At 39.9% G+C, this 17373-nt stretch overlaps 1 non-coding gene across 1 annotated transcript; it reads right to left on the bottom strand.

The window, feature by feature from the left end:
* Positions 1–253: 253 nt before the first annotated feature.
* On the bottom strand, positions 254–360 carry LOC122060262. Its single transcript, XR_006134292.1, has one exon. It is a non-coding gene; the product is annotated as a small nucleolar RNA R71 (small nucleolar RNA).
* Positions 361–17373: the final 17013 nt, after the last annotated feature.

The following is a 17373-nucleotide window of genomic DNA, read 5'->3' on the forward strand; positions in this document are numbered from 1 at the left end:
CACTATGTTGCCTCACTTTCATGGGCTAACCTCTAAGGATGCATACCTATTTCTAAGGGAATTTGAAGAGGTATGTGTTCTAATCAAGATCCAACAGTTTTCTGATGATGTTGTTAAGCTTAGGTTTATCACTTTTGCATTGAACGACCAAGCTAAGAAGTGGTTGTATGGGTTACCCACAAATTTCATAACCTCATAGGAATAGTTCACAGTTGTCTTCCTTAAGAATTTTTTCCCAACTCACAAGATCAATAAGCTTAGAAGTGATATCCTTCAGTTTAGGAAAAAGCCTAGTGAGTCATTTTCCAAACTTATGGAGAGATTCAAGGATCTACTCTAAGAATGCCCTCACCATGGCCTAGACTTATGGCATTTATGTCAAATAATTTATGAGGGTATTGATTACCCAACTAAACAAATGATAGAGTCTATGTGCCCTGAGGGATTCACATCCTTTATAGATGAAGGAAAGGCATGGGAATTCTTACTTGATTTAGCTGACAAAATCCGTGAGTTAGAATCAACCCATGAGAATGAAAAGATCATAGGAGAGAAAGGATATTTTGTGAATGGGATAGTAGCCAAGGAAGCCCATTTGGATAGCCTAATCAAGAGGATTGAGGCTATTGTTCCTAGAAAGCGATCATCAATCAATTTGGTTAAGATTTGTGCTTGGTGCCAATCCACTAGACATGTCATAGAAGAATGCCCCAAAACCTCTAGGGAACTTCTAATGATAGTGTTAATGCTTTATACCAGAATAATCCATATAGTGACACCTACAATCCAGGATGGAGAAATCACCCAAATTTCTCCTAGAATCAGGGCAACCAAGTAGGGCCTTCCAATTTTCATAATCAAGGTCAACCTGGACCCCAGATGCCTCCCTTTGCACAACAATATTTTTCCTAAAATACTTTTTCTGGGTAAAATGTAAGACCTCAGGCTAGTTTTCTGAGGGCCTCTCTTCTATCATCTTATCAGAAACCGTTTACCAACACTGGAGAGGCAAGTAGAATAAGTGACTTGAAAAAAATATGGTCCTCCTCATGACAAACTATCAAAATATTACGAGAGAACTCACCCATGTTGTTTCAATTATGCATGAGAGGGAAAAGAGAACTTTACCCAGTCAACCAGAGCCTAACGTTAGGCATCATCAGCCTGTTAGTTCACAAGCCCCAACTAATGCACCACTGAATATAGTACAAGGTCAGACCCAACAAGGACCCTCTAACCAATGTAATGTTGTTTATACCCATAGGAGTGGTAGAGAGTACCAACAGTGTTCCTAATTCTTCCCCATCTTTTACTCTTATTAACTCTCTTTCAGTTGAGGACACAAGTGTGCCTCTTGTTCCAGATTTTTCTGATGAATCTAAATATTCTTCTAAAACTAAAGATGATTTAGTTGAGAAAACAAAAAATGATTCTTCTAAAAAAAGGTAAATCCCTAGTAGTCCTTATATTCCTCCTATACCATTCTTTAATCGCTTGGTAAACAAAAGGAAGATTGCTTCCATGGATAAAATTTTAGAAGTCTTTAAAAAGGTAGAAGTGAACATCCCTCTTTTGGATGCCATATCCCAGATCCCCGCCTATGCCAAGGTACTGAAAGATATGTGTACTCACAAATATATCACTAGTGTGCCCAGAAAGGCGTTCTTGGCAGGTAACATTAGTTCATAGCAGCCAAGTATAAGGATCCATGGAGCTCTACCATAGCTTGTGTCATAGGCAACACCTACATTGAGCATGCCTTACTTGACCTTAGTGCAAGTGTGAATCTTTTAACTTACCATGTGTAAAAGCAGTTAGAATTGAGAGAATTGAAAGGCATTGGAACTACTCTTCAGTTGGCAGATAGATCTGTTAAGATTCCTAAAGGGATGGTTGAGGATGTCTTACCAAAGGTGGAGAAATTTATTTTCCCTGTTGATTTCATTGTGTTAGATATCAAGCCCTTCTCAACCAAAGATGAGATCCCAATAATTTTAGGAAGACCATTCTTGGCTACCAGTAATGCATTAATCAATTGTCGAAATGGTTTCCTAAGGTTTTCTTTTGGTAACCAAATTGTTGAGTTTAACATGTGTAGGATTGGCAAGCAACCACATATGGAAGAAGAGATCAATATGCTTGAGGATTTTTTGGATTTTTCTGATGATTTAATTACCAACTTTGATATTAATTTTGATTCAGAATTCCAAGAGTGTATGGATGAGTTGAATGATGATAGTGAAACTTTATTTTCTGAAGTCCTAAGTCTTTACACACCTGTGGAGCCCTTAGGACCCCTTTCCAATTCCATTCCCAAACCTTCCATAGTTGAGCCCCCTAAGCTAGATCTTAAGGAGTTTCCATCTAATTTGAGGTATGCTTTCCTAGGGCCTGACCAGACTCTTCCTGTAATAATTTCTTCATATTTGACTTCTAGCCAGGAAGAGGAGTTACTTAAAGTGTTAAAAGATAGTAAGGAAGCCCTAGGTTGGACCATGACTGATATCAAGGGTATAAGCCCTTCTATTATATAACATCATATGCATCTTATGGAGGATTTCAAATTATCCACGGAACCCCAAAGAAGAGCTAACCCAGTGATGATGGAAGCCATTAAGAAAGAGATCCTAAAGTGCTTAAATCATGGAATAATTTATCCTATTTCTGACAGCCAATGGCTAAGCCCAGTTCACTTAGTGCCTACGAAGCCGGGGGTGACTGTAGTTCCCAATGTTAATAATAAACTAATTCCAACCCGTGTCCAATCAGGGTGGAGAGTGTGCATAGATTATAGAAAAATTAAAGTGGCAACCTGGAAGGACCACTTCCCATTGCCATTCATTGACCAGATGTTAGAGAGGTTAGCTAGATATTAATACTATTATTTTTTTGATAGATATTCTGGCTATAACCAGATCCCAATTGCTTTAGAGGACCAACATGAGACCACTCTTACATACCCATATGGAACATTTACTTACAAGTTCATGGGAATTCCTATTTTGAATATCTTCATCATCTTTCTCTAGTTTTGAAAAGGTGAATATCTAAGAATTTGGTTTTGAATTGGGAGAAATGTCATTTTATGGTTAAATCTGGTATTTTTTTAGGCCATGTAATATCCAAGGAGGGAATTAAAGTAGATAGAGCCAAAATGGATTTAATTGATGATTTACCACCTCCTCAATCTGTTAAGGACGTTCGGTCTTTTCCAGGGCATGCGGGCTTCTATAGAAGGTTTATTAAGAACTTTAGTCAGTTAGCCTTCACTTCATTACTTGCCAAAGATCAAACTTTTGAGTTTTCTAAAAAGTGTCTAGAATCCTTCAACCAACTTAAGAAGGAGTTGACCAGTGCACCCATTGTTCAATCACCTATTTGGACTGAACCTTTTGAATCGATGTGTGATGCTTCGAATTTTTCTATTGCAGCGATTTTGGGTCAAAGGATTAATAAGTTGCCCACTGTCATTTACTATGCTAGTAGGACCTTAAATGATGCACAAATCAATTACATAACCACTAAAAAAGAATTTTAGTTGTTGTGTTTGCATTGGAAAAGTTTTAGTCTTACTTAGTTAGTTTACATGTGGTGGTGTATACTGATCATTTTGCTCTTAGATACCTAGTTTAGAAGAAGGATGCCAAATTCCGTCTCATTAGGTGGGTTTTACTTTTACACAAGTTTTGATTTAGAAATTAGGGATAAGAAAGGAGTTGAAACCTAATTGCAGATCATTTATTTCGGCTTCCCAATTCCTTGACTGTTGATTCTCCAGTCAATGAGAACTTTTCAGATAAACAGTTATTTGCAGTGTCTAGTGAACCATGGTTTGCTGACATTGTCAACTTCTTAGTTTCAGGTGTGACTCTGAATCACTGGTCCAACCAAGATAAGTATAGGTTTCATTCCCAAATTAAGTATTTTTTTTTGGATGATCCTTATTTGTTTAAGATATGTCCAGATCAGATTATTCAATGATGTGTTCCTGATTATAAGCAACATTTCATTCTCTCTTTTTACCATGATCATGATTGTGGTGGACACTTTGGACCTAAGAAGACAGCTGCAAAGGTTCTCCAATACGGATTTTATTAGCCCACTCTTTTTAGAGATACTTTTGATTTTTACAAAGCTTGTCCCACTTGTCAGTCTTTTGACCATATCAATAAGAGGAACATGATGCCCCTCAACCCTATTTTGATAGTTAAGATCTTTGATGTATGGGGCATTGATTTAATGGGACCATTCCCTAATTCCTTTGGGAATTTGTACATACTTTTGGCCGTTGATTATGTTTCTAAATGGATAGAGGCCATACCTTGTAAATCTAATGACCACAAAGTGGTGGTCCAGTTTCTCAAAAAGAACATTTTTTCTCGCTTTGGTGCACCACATGCAATAATTAGTGATAGGGGTAATCATTTTTGTAATCGACCTTTTGAGGCCTTAACAAAAAAGTATGGGATCACCCATAAGTTATCTACCCCTTATCACCCCCAAATTAGTGGCCAAGTGGAGGTGTCTAATAGGCAGATTAAACAAATCTTGGAGAAAACTGTTAATCCCAACCATAAGGATTGGTCCCTTAGGATTATTAATGCCTTTTATTCCCATCGGATTACATTCAAGACCGACTTTGGTCAGTCTCCCTACCATTTAGTGTATGGAAAAGCCTGTCACTTACTAGTTAAGTTGGAGCATAAGGCCTTTTAGGCTATCAAGAAGCTCAACTTTGATTTGTCTGATGCAGGAATTCATCATAGGCTCCAACTATTTGAGTTGGAGGTGCTTAGGAATGAAGCCTATAAAAGTTCTAGGATTTACAAGGATAAGACAAAAGCCTTCCATGATAAGCATATTCTGCATAAATCTTTTACAATTGGTGATAAAGTCTTATTGTAAAACTCTCGATTGCATCTTTTCCCTGGTAAGCTTAGATCACGATGGGATGGCCCATTTATTGTCCATAATGTATATCCCCATAGGGCTATAGAGATTCTGATTCCAGGAACAGGGGTAATTTCAAAGGTTAATGGTCAGCATTTCAAATCGTTCCCCGAGTTTCCTACTACTAGTAGTGAAAAGGTCATAGATCTTCATGAACTTCTGTACACAGATGAATGACTTTACCCAAGTATAACCCCCTTGCATTATCTTTGCTTTTAATTCTTTCCATGCATTGAGAATATTGCATGACATAAGCGCGGGGGAGGGAAACCAGTTTTTGTTTTTTTTTTTTGTTTTTCTTTTCATTTTTGAGCTTGCTAAGGATAAAATCCTACTTTGGCTTTTGGCTAATGATCATATCATTCGGTTGCTTGTTGTATGAAAATAAATTTTTTGATTAAGATACCTAATTTTGAACGAATAAAAACCCTGTTGAGAAGAAAGAAACAAGCATGTGTCTTGAGATGGAACTTTCTTTTGAAAAAGAAGAGACCCCTGTTTTATGGTGTTGGACCATATGTAAGTCTGTGGGTTCCTTGTACTTTTAATTTGGAGTTGAGACCTTCTTTTTAATTTGGCATGAGTTGACAAATGCATAATTTTGAATGAAGTGTGAAATGTGGTATAAAGAAGAATAAGATTCGATTCCCTTGGAACTAGACAAGGCATTGCGCCTCAAGAAGCGTGGTGTCTTGATCAAAATTCCTAGCGAGGAAACTTCTAAAAGAACTCTAGCATCACTGTCTTTGTGGGCATATGCAAAAAGTGAAGCTACATAGTAACTTGAATGTCTAGTGTTTGCTCTACCATGTCATTCAGGCCAAAAGTAGTGAAGTAGAATGGAGTTTATTAAGCGAAAAAAGGAGAAAAAAATGTGCAAATGTCATTAATGCTAGGTAACATGTTTGGTCAAAAACACTTCAACGCCTTAGTCATTGGTTACCTATTTTTTCACAAGTGGTTTTGCCTTGAGATAAGGATGTTTTGGAAGAGATGAGGTGAGTTCCAAATTAAGAAATATGCTAGTACCTGGAATTGATATGGGGTAATAAAAGTTCAAGTGTGGGGGTCCCTTATAAGAGGAATTATCTTTCCTCCAGATCGGTATAGCCCTTACCTTTAGCCAAGGTTCAGATTTGTTTATTCTGAATTTTGGGTGTATATTCACTGTAAACACCCACTAGACACAACTCGTCCACCTAGGGGTTGAAAGGATTGTTGCACATGTTAAGTGCAACCGTGATTCCCAAGAAAGTGAGTTAGGTTTTTTGTTTTTATTCTTTTTCTTTTTGTTTTGCTCGAGGACTAGCAAAGTCTAAGTGTGGGGGAATTCTGATGAGCACATTTATGTGTGAAATCTAAGTAGTAAAGCATGCATTTTTACATATTTAGAATGGAGCTACCTTGGATTTTACTCTCTTTTTACAAGTTTTGTATTTTAAAGTCTTTAAACATTATTGGGTGTCATATCTCTCCAACAACAACTACCTAGTGTAGTTGGTGAGCTATGGTGTGCGAAATTCCCTTGCTCACCAAGAGGTCTCAAGTTTGAATCTCACGGTTGTCTTTTTTTGGAGAATTAAATTTCCTGCTTTTCACTCACTTAAAGCACTAAGGGTATGGAGGATTTTTTGGAGAATTAAATTTTCTATTTTTCACTCACTTAAAGCACTAAGGGTATGGAGGAGATTTCCACATCAAATTAGAAGATTGTCCAAATCTTCAAAGCAAGGAAAATCATGGGAGGGGTTTCTTGTGCAAGAAGAAAAAAAAAAAGGGGAGAAATAAATCTTGTCCAAATCTTCTCTCTCATCCAAATTATCACCAGAAGATTGTCCAAATCAAACAAAGCAAGAACTCATCCACATTATCACCAGAAAATTATCCAAATCACACAAAGCAAGAAGGAAAATCGTCTAAAGGAAAGAAAAAAAATCGGCCAACAAGGGTTGTGCACAAGATTTGAAGAGAGGGAGAAAAAGAAGAGAAAAATAAATAAAAAAAGGAAATAAAATAATAAAAAAAAATTATAGGAAATTGGTCCAAGTTTATTTCTCTCTTCTCTCTCCTCCACCTTAACACTTTTGGTCTCAAAAGATCTCACCTACCAATTGTGGTTTTTTTCCTTTTGGGAAAGAGAAATTTATTACCCTACTTCCCCATTCGCTATAAATACAACTCATGTAAGAGGAGGAGGGTCACTTCATTCTTCTTTAAGGGTTTTTTTTTAGTTGCTCTCTCTCTCCCTCTCTCACTCTCTTTAGTTTTAGTTCTTCTTTATTTTTTCTTTAATCACTTTTATAATAGCTTTTTATTTCAATTAATGCAAGCACTCTTTTATTTTTATTCAGCCTTTTATGTTTATGATTTATGCAATTGAGTTGTAATTTTTAAAGTTATAGTTCTACGCTTAGATCTAGGTGACAAGATCAGGAGCCGTGGAGCATCCCTCTTTTTTAGGTTCAGTTTTCTTTTGCAAGATTTGTTTTCTCCAGGCCTAAAAATTTTAGATTTGGTTCATTCCAGATTTGGTTTTTAGGGTTGGCAGTATCTCAAATCACCCAAGCTTTCAAGTTCAATCATTGATTCAGGTAGGTAGGCTTCTTTAATAGTCTTCTCTCCCCCCTCTCATTCCCTCTTCTGACTACCATTTCTTTCTTAATTTTGGATTTCAATTTCAGTCATTGTATTATTACTTCCCCTTTTTCCTAAGGTTCATGGCTAGTGTATGTGTTGGATTTGCCCCTCCTAGCCATAGAACCATCATCTTATTGTTTTTATTTTAATTGCCTCCCTTTCCCTAAAGCCAAGTAGAGTAACCCTTGTAAGAGTGACTCTCTAGTCAAGTAGGGAAGCTCATATTATGATGCATCCCTCGAGCTAAGTAGAGAAACCTACTTGTGAGCCTCTCTCTAGCTTTATCCCCTTTCTTTTACTTTATTTTTATCTCAACATTTTTTTTCCTTCATTGCTTTTTAATTGCATGGGGTATTTATTTTTAATTATTTATTTATTTAAATTGCGTTGCTTGCGTATTTAAATTCTTAGATGACGAATGGTTAGAACATTATTTTAGATACATATGTTTAGGACGGTAGTTAAAATTAGATCACAACCATTATTAATCGGTTCACTTTCGCATTATTAAAAGAAGCAAAAAATTAAAGCGGCTACTCTCCCTATGTTCGACCCGTAGCTACACTGATCTGTATGCTTGTGGTTACATTTTAAATCCTAACAATAATAATTATGGAAAATGCTTGTTCTTAAGAATCTAGCAAGAAGACAGGTTGAACTGAACAGATTGGGTGCTTAACACCTTCCCAACTCTCTAACCTGACACTTTCCCTAAATCTCTAAACCAGACCAAATTTGGGCCCTTTTCTTAGGAATCGGGCCCACCCCCGGGTCCTAGACCCATAACCCTAGGTGGCGATGCCAAACCTCATATGCATGATCCTGATCCCTGAATTGGACCATCATCAAAACCCCCGTCTCAAATGATAAATTTTACACACTTGCAAAATAGGCCTCCACGTATCTCCAAGCAATGATACGATGATGTGGGGCCAGCAAGCAAAGCACACATGACTTGAACCCCTCCCCCTTATAGTGGCGACTCCACTGGGGATAAATGTCAAGCTTCCAATACTAGATACTACCGTTAAATGTAAGAACATTTTCCACCACATTTGTTTGAAAATGTGTTTGGCTAACTCCGTGTTTGTAATTGTATTTGCTAACCACATCATGCATCATGCTCGAAGTGAAATCATTTGGTAAGGGACTCCCTGCCATGCCTGCACCTTCGGGGAGGTCAGCGCATGTCATGGAGAGTACTCTGAGAGCAAATGATACCCGCTTCTTGTACAAGAGTGGAAGGTATTGTCAAACGACGAGGATCTTGTATTTGTGCCAACACCCTCGGGGAGGTCCGTGCACTTTATAGCATTCTGAGATCGAATGCATCATCAAACGACAAGGATGTCAGTATTTGTGCCAGTACCTCGGAGAGGTCCTAGCACTTTATGACATTATGAGATCAAATGATGGTGACCCTACATTACACTTTTACTCATAATCACTCATAGTTCCACTGCCCCGTGGCCAATTGCTTAGCCTCATGTGTAGTCGCGAGTAATGGGCAAGGAAATCACCCCTTGATCTTGTACCTACAGGTATATCAAAAGGATCACGTACCTTGCGTATATAGATCCTATCAAGGAAGCCTTATCAGACATATTGCATCCACCTCATGCTCGCATCATGTAGAAAATAGATGAAGAAGCCAAGAGTGCCACAAGTTAATTGAAGAATTTTTTTGCGGTCTTGAAAAGGAATGTTCCTACACTATATTCCTGTCGTAAAGAATTGCTTTCCTAAAGTGGGTTTCGGATAAAAGGTGTCCCTCCTCCTTAAGGAAAAAGTCTAGATATGTGACTCAGGGGCAATCCCGCCAAAGTCACATCAAGTCCCAAGAAGTTCCGAGAAAATCAAGAGGAAGGACACCTAGTGGGAAAAAGAGTAAGGGAAGCATGAATTTATTACATGGAATGTATTATGAAAATATTCTTAACAAGCCATTTGTATGAATCTCCCGCTTGACATTGGGTGGACCTGAGGGCATCAAACCCTATCCACCCCCTAGCATTAAGCGGACTTAACTTTGGATGCATCATTGGTTGATAATCTAGTGATCGTGTGAACAAGGGGATGGGAATTCAAGAATCCTAAAATAAACCATTTTTGGTTCAGGCACAATTCCACATCTCATGTATTCGCCACAGTCCCTTTGGATGCGTCAGGGTAATCGGTTGACTCGCCTAAATCCAGAATCACCTCTGTCATCTCTTTGAGATTGTTTATTACTAGGTGATTACAGCCCAGTAAGCATGGATCCACCTAACAAGAAAACACCTGAACTGGCCTGGGTCCGTCTTGTGGAGACCTAGCTGACAGAAATGGCTGAAGTCAAAAGAGGGATGGCTTATATACTGCAAACACTTCAGAACCCTCCTAGAGCTGATCCCAGGAATGAGCTAGCACCGACAACGGGAGATGTGGACCAGAATGGGGCTATAGGTCATCGTGGCAATTCTTCTCTAGTTGACTCAGGGAAACCAGAGCATATCTGGCCAACCAATCAGAGAGGATCTTCACCTACACATCTGAATGGTCAACGAGGGGCCTATTCCAGGATCCCTCCTTCTAGGGTAGTGATTGAAGATGAAGAAGAGGAATTTGTAGCACACGTCCGCTTTGAACCTCCAGAGACAGAGAAAGAAAGGAAGCTCAGAGAGCAGTTGGAGAAGTTGGAGAGCATGATTCAACCAGAAAAAGGCTCAGAAGGCCAAGCAGTGGATTTTGAGGAAATGAGTTTCTTATCTGGAGCAAGAATTCCAAAAAAATTTAAATCATAGAGTGATAGGTTTGATGGGTCAGGAGACCCCAAGGTTGATCTCAAGGTTTTCCTTAGCATTGCGAAGTCATGGCAACTTATAGATAACCAGATGGGGTAAGCCTTCATGTTAACCCTATCAAGACCAGCATTGAGATGGCTCACATAGTTGGAGTCATCACAAACTCAGAATTGGGTGACGGTGGTAAAGGCCTTCACAAAACAATACTCCTACAATACAAAGGTGGATGTGAAATGTCGAGAGGTTGAGGCGTTGAGGCAGCAACCTGAGGAATGATTCACCGCCTTCTTGATGAGATTCAGAGACAAGGCCACCAAGATGGCAAATAAGCCTTCAGAGGCATAGCAGATAGTGATGTTAATAGAGAACTTGTCAAAGCCCTATGCTCACATAGTTGGAGTCATCACAAACTCAGAATTTGGTGATGGTGGTGAAGGCCTTCACAAAATAATACTCCTACAATACAGAGGTGGATGTTAACCGTCGAGAGCTTGAGATGTTAAGGCAGCAGCCTAAGGAAGGATTCACCGCCTTCTTGATGAGATTCAGAGACAAGGCCACCAAGATGGCAAATAAGCCTTCAGAAGCATAGCAGGTAGAGATGTTAATAGAGAACTTTTCAAAGCCCTATTATGATATTCTTTACTATCAGCATTTGTAAACTTTTGATGCCTTGATAGCCACCAACACACGGGTGGAGAATAGAATTCTAAGAGAGGCCCAATATCAAGGATCCTCCCTAGATGCAAGTAAGAATACCCGAGTCGGACGAGGAAACGGTCCAAAAACTAATATGGTGAGTGCAGTTCAGTAGTCAATCTCACCAGCCATTTCTTCACAGCCCTTCATAATACAAGCAGATGCTCCCTCCTAGAGGGCTCTGCATCCAAGAAGGTAGTTTTCTAATTTTGGAATGCCCGTAATGGCAGCATATGAGAAGTTAAAGAAACAGGGATTGCTAGGGTTAGTGGCCCCAAGAGTAATCAGCAACCCTCCCCAGCCTTGGCACAAAGATTGTGAGTATTGTGCTTACTATACTCAGAAGGGACATACTACTGAAAGATGCCTAGCTTTACAGCATGCAGTTTAAGATTTGATAGATAATGGGACTGTTGAATTCGAGGCCAAACATCCTCCCAATGGTATTACCAACCCACTCCCTGATCATGCAACAGTCAGTGTATTAGAGGAAGAATCAACAGAAAGTGACCCCACTCAACTCATCAAGCCGTGAGCTCGAAGAGATCACTTAATTTTCATAGGAGGTAGGACCAAGGTCAAGAAAACCCCTGGGAAAGAAGAGCCATTAGGAGAAGAGTTTGAAGATGAGGATTAGATGCCTGCCTTCCCACCTTCATCACTGAACCCAGAAGAGGAATCCACCATCTCATACCATCCACCTTTGCCATTGTCTTCCCTTACCATACCATCAGAGAGTAGGAACCCCTTCATCATCATATCATCCACTATCTTCATCAGAATACCTTACCTCTCACATTACATCACCTTCTTACCACCCTGCCTCATATCCCTCATCACCCTCATACCAATCCCATTCTCAAGGTTTAGTGTACATTCCAAAAGAAGGATAGATGGATGGGTACAATGGGAAGACCAAGATAATGATCCTAATTCTATGATTCGGCCCACCATACCACCAGAGGACAACCTGGAGAACATTGAAGAAGCCCCAAATGATCTCCTCAGAGCAATAATGGCATTAGTAGTGGGAGAACAAATCAAGGAGCACACCTCCTTAATCCATATAGGGAGTGATACAGAAGATGATACTGGAATAATAGAAGTAGCATTGGTTGAAGATGGGTTCTCCTCAACAACCCTACAACAATGATCTAGTCAGAGGAGGCTCCAGGCCCCAAGGTACTCCTGAAGAGAGAATAGAAAAAGAAGATAAGACTCATCTGGAGTTTGTAACTTCCCATCGATCTGAAGAACCACATCTGTTCATTTATGCAAAAATCAAGATCTTAGGAGCTACATGAGCTCAAGCCTCGTCCTTTCAGAGGAAGATGTGTATATGCAAAGCAAAAGAAAAGCATAAAGAATAATGGTCTGCAGGCGCTGTGCCCAAATCAACTATAATGGGAAGACCCATGATGGTGGTCAAAGATGTGACCGAGGCACCAAGATGGCCTCAATTAGTATGCTTGAAGAGTTAGACTTTATAAAAAGAAGATTAAGTAGCCTTCACCAATCCTCACCCTTCAAAAAGTTCAGCTTTAGGGAATATGAGTTGTATCAGCTCGTCTTTGTGAAGAACCAGTGCACCATTGAAGAAATAGTAGCAACTTTCTCAGAAGGAGAAAAAGGCCCTTTACCACATCTCCTCATCCATCGAGCCACCAAATCGCTCTTGAATTAGACTATCATTGGAGAGAACTTCAAGTTTACTCATGCTATTGAGTCAACTAACCTAGATACCACTGAAAAAAGCATCAAGTCAATTGTCAAGTCTATAGTTGAGTCTGTTGTTTATGATTTCATGTAGGCCTCCCCTCTCAAGGCAAGTCCAGAGTCCCTGTGTGTCGAGTCTGTTACTCCTTTTATAAATAAAATTCCTGATCCCGAGTATGAATTGCCTCCTTTTTTTGATGATGATCTTAATAAATATCAAGAGTTAATAAAACAATGCAAATCAAAGAAAGCCCAACCCATCCTTGAGGATACCCGGCTAGGAACTGACCAATGCCTTCGAGAGGTAAAATTTGGCACTACCCTAGATGACGAAGAAGCAGAACAAATGATTAGTCTCTTGGAGGAGTTTGTCGAAGTCTTTGCTTGGTCTTATAAGGATATGCCTGGTATAGACCTCGACATTCTGCAACATCCATTGTCGACCTATCCTGGGGCAAAACCAGTAAAACAGAAGCTCTGAAGAATGCAGCCAAAATGGAGTAAAGATTCAAGAATAAGTTATGAAGCAGTGGAATGCAGGGTTTCTAGAAGTGGTGAAGTACCCCCAATGGTTGGCTAACATAGTACCAGTGCCAAAGAAAGATGGCAAGGTATGACTGTGTGTAGACTTCCAAGATCTTAACATGGGCACAATCAAATGAACAAGCACCCAGAAGATCGTGAGAAAACAGCCTTCACCACTCCATAGGGAACCTATTGTTACACGGTGATGCCTTTTGGACTAAAGAATGCTGGGGCAACCTATCAAAGAGTAACCACGGCCATATTGCATAACATGATGAATAAATATGTGGAAGTCTATGTGGACAACATGATAGTAAAGTCTAAAGATCGGCAGGGGCATGTTCCCTCACTAAAGCGATTCTTTGAAAGAATCAAGAAGTATCAGCTGAAGTTGAATCCTCAGAAGTGTGTATTCGGGGTAACGACGGAAAAGTTGTTAGGCTTCTTGGTGAGTGAAAGAGGCATTGAAGTCGACCCTATCAAGATCAAGGCAATTTAGGAAATGGCCACGCCTTGGACTGAGAAGCAAATACGAGGATTTTTAGGTCACATCCAATATATTAGCAGATTCATAGCTCAATTGACTACAATCTGTGAACCAATTTTCAAGCTGCTAAAGAAGGATCAGCCCACGGAATGGAATGACCAATGCCAACAAGCCTTTGATAAGATCAAGGAGTACCTTATGAATCCACCAGTATTGACACCACCAGTGGAAGGAGAGCCACTTCTGTTGTATCTATCCGTGGGAGAATATTTCATGGGCTCTTTGCTAGTGCAGAAGGAAATAGAAAAGGGGGTAGAGCACACCATATATTACCTCAGCAAGAAGTTTCTGGAATATGAGACTTGGTACACATCTTTGGAAAAACTTGTGTTGCGTTGATTTAGGCAAGTAAAAGGTTATGACACTATATGGTTTCCTATCCAGTGCATTTGATCTCAAAGATGGATCCTATCAAATATCTCTTTGAGAAACTGGCCTTAACAGGAAGGATGGTCTGTTGGTTGCTTTTTCTATCAAAGTTTGACATCACCTATGTTACTCAAAAATCTATCAAGGGGTAGGCCATAGCCGATCATTTGGCTGCTCACCCCACAGAAGATAGAAGGTCCTTGGATGATGCCTTTTCCGATGAAGGAATCACAGCGGTAGAGGAAGAAGATACAATTAATGAATGGCAGTTATTCTTTGATGGAACAACCAATTAGAAGGGATGTGGTGTGGGAATATAGCTTGTCACTCCTGACGGTCTTTATTTGCCTTCGTCATTCCACCTCGACTTCCCCTGTACCAACAACATTACTGAATATGAAACTTATGCTTTGGGGTTCGAAACTGTGTTAACCATTGGGGTGAAAAGGATGAAGGTTTACGATGATTCATCCATTTTCATCTATCAGACATAGGGAAAGTGGAAAACTAGGGATGAGAAGTTGAAGCCATATCAAGAGCATCTGGAAGAGGTGATTGAACACTTTGAGAAGATCTCGTTCGAATACTTCCAGAGGGATAATAATAGGTTTGCTGATGCCCTTACAGCCTTAACTTCTATGGTATAGTGCAACCCTATGGCTAGAGTCCGACCATTCTTGGTAAAACAAAGAAGCAGGCCCATTTATCAGAATTCAGTGAACTCTCTCACTATGGATGGTCGGTCTTGGTTCACTTACATAGTGGATTTCATCAGGGAAAGGAAGTATCCAGTTGAAGAAACTGATAGAGAGGAGAAGTTTCTGAGAAGATATGCCACCCAATTTATTCTCCAAGAGGATCTGTTATACAAATGGTCCTATGACGGAATACAGTTGTTGTGTGCAGATGAGGAACAAGCTATAACTATCATGGAGGAAATTCATCAACGTCTTTGTGGACCCCACATGAATGCCAAGATGTTATCTAAGAAGATCCTCAGGCTAGGATATTACTGAAACACAATGGAAGCGGATTGCGTGGACTTCGTCAAGAAATGCCACAAGTGTCAGATATTTGCTAGCATCATACATATCCCACCAATAGAGTTGCATTCGCTTAGTCCACCTTGGCCATTCTCCACTTGGGGCATTGATATCATTAGAAAGGTGAACTCTAAAGCATCCAATGGTCATGGGTGCATCTTGGTAGCCATTAATTATTCTACCAAGTGGATAGAAGCTCAGTACTATGCAGTCCTCACATCTGCTAAGGTAGCCAAATTCATTCAGGAAAACATCATTTCCCGATATGGAGTACCCTAAGAATTGATATCAGATCAGGGATCCTACTTCTAGGGCAAGACCGATAAAATTTGTACAAAACTTGGTATCAGAAGGCATCGCTCTACCACTTATAGGCCATAGACCAATGAGGCAAAAGAGGCAGCTAACAAGAATATCAAAGTCATTCTGCAAAAAATGACAGAAACACACAAGGATTGGGTTGATAATTACCCTTGCCTTATGGGCATACCGGACTTCTGTATGATCTTCGATAGGGGCAACTACTTTCTCTTTCTTGTATAGAGTTGAGGCGGTTCTACCCGTAGAAATCTTGGTACCATCACTAAGGGTGCTTCTTGATAGTCAGCTACAGTTCGGTCCATATCCAGTGTGGGCGTTAGAGCATTGAGAGGACCTTTCCCTAGTACAAGAGGATCGGGAAGGACACATCTCTGGTGTATCAGTTATCGTGCCATGGTAAAGTTGGGTAGCCAGTGCGGAGCAGATAACTACTAAAGCATCAAGTAGTAAGCCCCCCTAGATGAGTGCTCTCCTATTTCTGACTTCCCTAGGGCTCTTGTAGCACAGCCGAGTAGCGACAGGTTCTCTGCCCCTGCGAGGATGGAGCGACAAAAGTTTTAAGAATCTAAGAAAAGGTCAAGGCGAGATGAGCCATTTGTCATTACGATAAGTGTCAAGTTGAAGTGAAGAAGAGTGCGTGAAGGCCAGACATGACGAGGTTAATTTTTTTGATGAAATGCACAGGAAGGCCATGGATAATCTAAAGAAGTATCAACTGAGAATGGCCAGGGCCTTTAACAAAAATGTGAAGCCCTGCCACATAGAAGTGGGTGAACTTGTTCTTCGAGAACAAAGAGCCCCAATTCATGACCCAAGAGGAAAATTCAGGCCCAACTAGAGTGGCCTATTCACTGTCAAAGAAATTCTACCAGGTAAAGCTGTGAAACTCGTAGACCACAATGGCGAAGAAATACCCAGACTGGTTAACATGGATTAACTCAAGAAATGTTATGTCTGAAAGGGTGAATAGCCTGAACTATGTCAGACCTGATTCCTTTCAAGGGATACATAGGCAATTTGACATGTGCAAGTGCGATCTCAACCATCTCAAGGTAATAAATTGGTTCCTAAATTATTAATCAAGGTATCTTAAAAGATCATCATAGTTTGTGTCCCCCAAGAATCGCCATTTGGCATCAAGGCTATCAGGTATCTGTCATTCGCCTATTGGTCTATCAATTCTTATCCAGAATTTTATCCCCTGAGAATCACCATTTGGCATAAAAGGCATTAGGTATCTGTCATTCACATATGGTCCGTCAAATCCTTATCTAGGATTCTATCCACCAAAAGTTACCAACCGGCACCAATTAATCAATGCCAGTTTGTTCTCCATCCTTGATCAGTAAAAAAAAGAGAACTTGATGCAACAGTGGTAAAAGTTTAGTTATGTCAATAATTAATGAGTATTACTTTGAAAAGTCATCACACCTTCTCTTTGCTCGTGATAACTACAGGATAAGTCATGGGCTCCTTGGATGAGACATTGAGGAAATGGACCTTGGGCATGAGCATAGTAACATAGGGACTACTAGAATCCATGAATATGTCAATGGTTAGCCAAATTGGGTGTATTGAGCTACATCACCGTCTGCTTCGATAGGTGCCTCAGCATTGGGATGCCGATCTTCATATATTTTGGTTTGGTTTGATGGAGATTTATCCAACTCTCAAGGAATTCACCTAAGTGCAAGTTGATTCAACCATCTTTGAAGAAAGATTGCTTAGAAGAGATTCAAGACTTTTTCGGATGAGAAAAGAAGGAGATAAAGCAAGACATGGA

This window comes from Macadamia integrifolia, chromosome 13, assembly GCF_013358625.1.
Source record: "Macadamia integrifolia cultivar HAES 741 chromosome 13, SCU_Mint_v3, whole genome shotgun sequence".
Taxonomy (NCBI): Eukaryota; Viridiplantae; Streptophyta; class Magnoliopsida; order Proteales; family Proteaceae; genus Macadamia; species Macadamia integrifolia.